We start from the raw sequence: 6,000 nt of genomic DNA, 5'->3' as shown, positions 1-6,000 counted from the left end.
CATGGGAAACGAAAAGGTAATAAATAAACAAATGAGACTGCATCAAACTAAAAAGCTTCTGCAAGGCAAAGGAAACTATGAACAAAACGGAAAAAAAATCCACCACTTGGGAGACAATATTTGCAAATCATATGTCTGACCAGGGATTATTCTCCAAGATATACAAAGAACACATACAACTCAACAACCAAAAAGCAAACAACCTGATCAGAAAATGGGCAGAGGATATGAACAGACATTTTTCCAAAGAAGATATACAGATGGCCAACAGGCACAAGAAAAGACGTTCAACATCACTAATTCTTAGGCAAATGCAAATCAAAACTACAATGAGATATCACTACACAACTGTCAGAATGGCTATAATTACTAAGACAAAAATCAACAAATGTTGGAAAGGATGTGGAGAAAAGGGAACACTCATACAGTGCTGGTGGGGATGCAAACTAGTACAGCCACTATAGAAACAGTATCGAGATTTCTCAAAAAATTAAAAAATAGAAATACCATATGATAAAGATATCCCACTACTGGGTATTTATCAAAAGACAAAATCGTCCCATTTGCAACAACATGGATGGGCCTGGAGCATATTATGTTAAGTGAAATAAGCCAGAAAGAGAAAGACAAACACTGTATGATCTCACTCATATGTGGAATATAAACCAACACATGGACAGAGAAAACTGGACTGTGGTTACCAGGGGCAGTGGGGGTGGGGGGTGGGCACAAGGGGTGAAGGGAGTCATATATATGGTGATGGACAAAAAAAAATGTACAACCCAAAATTTCACAATGTTAGAAACCATTAAAACATCAATAAAAAAAAGAGAAAAAAACAAAGAACTCTAAATCAACAATTCAAAGAGACTTAAGCACTTTCTCTGCACGTTCACTGCAGCATTGTTCACAGTAGCCAAGACGTGGAAGCAACTCAAGAGCTCATTAATGGATGAATGCATAAAGAAGATGTGGTATATATATATACAATGGAATACTACTCAGCCCTAACAAAAACAAAATCGTCCCATTTGCAAAAACATGGGTGGACCTTGTAGGTATTATATTAAGCAAAAATAAGCCAGACAGAGAAAGAGAAATACCACATGGTTTCACTCATATTTGGCAGATAAACAAACATATGGATAAAGAGAATAGATTACTGGGTACCAGAGGGGAAGGGGGTGGGGGTCTGCGAAAAAGAGGTAAAGGGGCACATGTATACGGTGTTGGATAAAAATTAGACTATTGGTGGTGAACATGATGCAGTCTTTACAGAAATTGATAAATAACAATGTACACCAGAAATTATACATGTTGTAAACCATTATTACCTCACTAAAATAACTTTAAAAAATCTGTAAATAACTTATACAATAGGGAAATGGTTAAGTATATTAGAAAACAATCTGAATGAATTTTATGTAGCTACTAAAATAACTGTGATTAGAACATGAGATGTGTATTATAAAATTTTGAGTAAAAAGAATGTTTACCATGAAAAAAGGAACCACTGTCATAATTCAACACGTCATGATATTTTTGATGTTTTCAGAAAAGTAGAACACCTTGACTCCCTGTAAATGGTTTCGTAAAACTTTCTGCCTGTGAGGAAACTTCTTCCAGCCCCCTTTACCATTAGCTCCCATATTCTTGGGATATGATTCATTGTGATTAATATTAGAATATTTTCATTGTATTTATGCCAAGACAGAATAAACACTTAGCTGAGGAAATTCTGTGACTTTTAGTTCCAGAATCTTTATGCGTTTCCCAACTATACTCCAAAGCCCTCGTTTACTTTTCTGTTATTTTTGCCAAGATGTTTTTCAATAATGACAGCATGGAAAATATGCTGGTCCATCCCAGTGAGTTTCCAGAAGTACAAGTTCAGAAATAACTGCTACATTGTAGATATTCATAGGAGTGTTTTGTGTAAACCAAAACTTGGCAATAACATTAAGTGCTAAGTATAATATATTAAACAGATGCATTTGTTTGGGTCTATGAAAGCTCCATGAATCTCAAGATTTTCGGTTTGTTTCATGTTCATATAACCACTTTCTTTCTCAGAGAGTTGAGCAAACATGCAATAAGAAATTTATTGCAGAGGTCTATTTCAACATGATCCAAATTACCCCTTAAACCCTGCTGCTCCTTTGTAGACTTCCATGTGTTCTTCCTTGTGGTTTCTAGGTGATGACATATCAAGCTGTATGCTTAAAGAAACCCGATGTTTCGTACTGAGGATATTTAGAATTATTTGTCAGGGACTTTATAATAGCTATACAAAAATTTCTTATGCGTGAATGAGTCTGATTGATGAATGATATTAATGTTTGAAATGTGTACTTTCTCACGTAAGAATAAAACATCCTTTGTGTTTAAATTTAAGTATATAAAAAAAGCAACTAAAAATTTTGTACTAAAAAATACAGTAAATAAAAAATTCACTACACAGACTCAATAGCAGAATAAAAATGAATGAGGAAAGAATTCATATAATTGGTTATAGATAAAAATTGTCCAATCTGAAGAACAGTGTGAATAACGGATTGAAAAATGAACGGCTCCTCAAGGCCCTGTGGGACACTATTATGGAGTCTACAGTCTAATGAGGCAAACACATTAAACACTCTGATGAATACATAATCACCAACTGGGATCAACGTTCTGAAGCAAATGATCAAGGTACCATAAGGGCACATAAAAACGGGACCTGACCTAACCTGCGGGCAGAGGTGGTGTCATAAATATTTCTCTGAGGACATGATCCTTGAGCTGAGAGATAGAAAAGCATTAACCAAATGAAGGGGAGATTGGTGGTGAAAAGAGTTTTAATTAGAGGAGAAAAACAAGTGTTAAGGCCCTGCAAAAGGAACCGGGCAATTTCAAGCAACTGGAAGAAAGAATGGATAGGAATAAAAAGATAGATGAAGAATGGTATGATGTTAGGCTAGAGAAGGAACCAGGGACCACATTGTGCAGGATTATGTAGGTCATTGCAATGGACTGAATGTTTATGTCCTCCAGAAAGTCATATGTTGAAATCTTAACTCTCAATTTGATGGTATTAGGAGGTGAGGACTTTGGGAGGTAATTAGGTCATGAGGGTAGAATCTATATAAAGAGATTAGTGCCCTTATAGAAGGGACCCCATAGAAATCTCTGGCTCTCTTTTTGCCACGTGAGGACACAAGAAGTCAGCAGCTTACAACTTGCAAGAGGGCTTTCACCAGAACCCAGCTATATTAAGACCCTGACCTTGGATGTCCAGCCTCCAGAACTGTAAGGAATAAATTTCTCTTATTTATAAGCCACCCAGTCCACGGTACTTTGGTAGAGTCTAACTAAGACAGTCATGTTAAACATTTTTGTATTTATCCTGGAGCTAGTGAGGAGTATTGGGAAACTCAACTAGTGATCTGGTAGAGGCAGGAACCCCAACTTTTCTAGAAAGGAAACTGGGAAGGAATAAGAGGAAAGATAGAGGGGAAATGAGAGACTAGTTTAACGAGAGCCAAAGGTACAAAGTTTCATCATGTCATATGGTCACTTGTAGATTATTTATGACCTTAGCTAGATTTATTCTGTGGAGTGAAAGGAGAACATTGAGAATGAGTGATTTGTGGGGAAAAGGAGACTGTGTTGAGAATCAGCACCTCTCCAAAACGTATATTGGTAAAGGGAAGAGGACAGATGGGGCAGAAACTGAAAGGGGATGTGGGTTTCTGGGAAACCTTTATTAAGATGAGCTCATTTAAAAGTCCTTGGAAAGGATCTCGTTGAAAAGAAGTGGGACAGGATGGTTAGTTGAGAATACAGGAAGTAATATAATCCAAAATGCAAATAGTCTGATTGCCTCAGATAGGAGGAAGGACACTTCCTTTAAGGTAAGAACAGAGAGAAGGAGAGGAAGATAGATTTGTAACTGGAAGTCGGAGGTAAGGTTGTCTACTGAGAATGAAGGGGACTATGTGGAGGATCCATGGTTTGAGAAGAGTGGAAAAGATTTGGAATAGTCACTAGGGAAAGAAAGTTGACAGAGAATGTGTAAGTTAGGATTGGTACATTTTAAAGGCTTTTAGTTATGAATTTATAGTGATGCCAGGTTAGTCTAGCATAGCTTTCTATAGCAGTATTCAGCTGCTCAATTAAGTGAATGGTGAAATGGGGTAATAGATTGGTGCAGGATTGAGATTTTTCTAGAAAGGTGCAGAAACAATACAACAATAAACATATTTCAAGGAAGTTTAGGATATTAGTGATTTTGGGAGGGATGATGAATCACAGTGAATACAAAAGGAAGTGATGTAGGGAAAGGGCTAAAGGCCTCATGGCACTGTACATCCTGACAAGATTGAAGAATAATTGCGGGAGATGAAGTGAACGTAATTGAACAAGCAAACTGAAAGAAGATGAGGTAGTATTCAGAGAGGTGGATGTTTCAATTTTCGATTATTGATAATAGAAAATGTCAGATGATGGAAGGATCAGCATGGCCGTTCCTTTATGGAAGGGAAGCAAAGAACTGAGGAGCCAAGTAGTGGATGAATTATCGACGTGTATAGTTAAGACTCACAGGGATTACAAATTTTGTGGTCAGGTAGTCATATCTTTGGTGAATAATGGAAAAGGACCGAGATGAGGTCAGTATATAACAATGACTAGAAGAGGGAGAAGGTGACATTGCCAAATTATACAAGCTTCAAATAAGCAAAATTTTAAAAACGAGTGTTTAGAAATAGCAGTGGGATGTCAGAAGGAGTGTAAATGAATCAACAGCAATTATGTAGGTGGACTGTGGGGGAAAGAGTGGTTTCAGATAGGACACAGAATTTGAGAGAATGCTCTGAGAAGAAGTTGAGAGTTTGTAATTGTCTATCAGAAGTTCCAGAGTTCTCAGTGAAAGGGGTTGGATCGGAGGCTATGAAATGATGGCGAGAGCTCTTAACACCTTTATAAATGATTTCCAATGACCTACTTCTAAATAATTTTAACGTTCTATGACTAACTCATTATTTATACTCTATTTTCAAGTTGTCCCTAAGGTCCTTAATTTTATTTTATTTTATTTTTTTGTTTGTTTATTGCAGTAACATTGGTTTATAACATTGTAGAAATTTCAGGTGTACATCATTATACTTCTATTTCTGCATAGATTACATCATGTTCACCACCGAAATACTAATTACAACCCATCACCACACACATGTGCCAAATTATCCCTTTGGCCCTCTCCCCTCCCCCCTTCCCCTCTGGTAACCACCAAGCCAGTCTCTGTCTCTATGTGTTTGTTTATTGCTGTTATTATCTAATACTTAACGAAGGAAATCATAAGGTATTTGACCTTCTCCCTATGACTTATTTTGCTTTGCATAATACCCTCAATGTCCATCCATGTTGTCACAAATGGCTGGATTTCATCATTTCTTATGGCTGAGTAGTATTCCATTGTGTATATATACCACATATTCTTTATCCATTCGTCCCTTGATGGACACTTAGGTTGCTTCCAAGTCTTGGCTATTGTGAATAACGCTGTAATGAACACAGGGGTGCATGTGTCTTTATGCATTGGTGTTTTCAAGTTCTTTGGATAAATACCCAGCAGTGGAATAGCTGGATCATATGGTAGTTCTATCCTTGATTTTTTGAGGAATGTCCATACTGTTTTCCATAGTGGCTGCACCAGTTTTCACTCCCACCAGCAGTGTATGAGAGTTCCCTTCTCTCCACATCCTCTCCAACATATGATGTTTCCTGTCTTGTTAATTATAACCATTCTGACGGGTGTGAGGTAATATCTCGTTGAAGTTTTGATTTGCATTTCCCTGATAGTTAATGATTTTGAACATCTTTTCATGTGTCTGTTGGCCATCTGTGTATCTACAGTGGAGAAAAGAAAGTCTCTTCAACCATAGTGTTTGAAAACTGGGTAGCCACATGCAAAAAAATGAAAGTAGACCCTTACCTTACACCATACACAAAAATTAACTC

Source organism: Diceros bicornis (assembly GCF_020826845.1).
Source record: "Diceros bicornis minor isolate mBicDic1 chromosome 30 unlocalized genomic scaffold, mDicBic1.mat.cur SUPER_30_unloc_1, whole genome shotgun sequence".
Lineage (NCBI taxonomy): Eukaryota > Metazoa > Chordata > Mammalia > Perissodactyla > Rhinocerotidae > Diceros > Diceros bicornis.
This window is presented reverse-complemented; position numbering follows the sequence as displayed.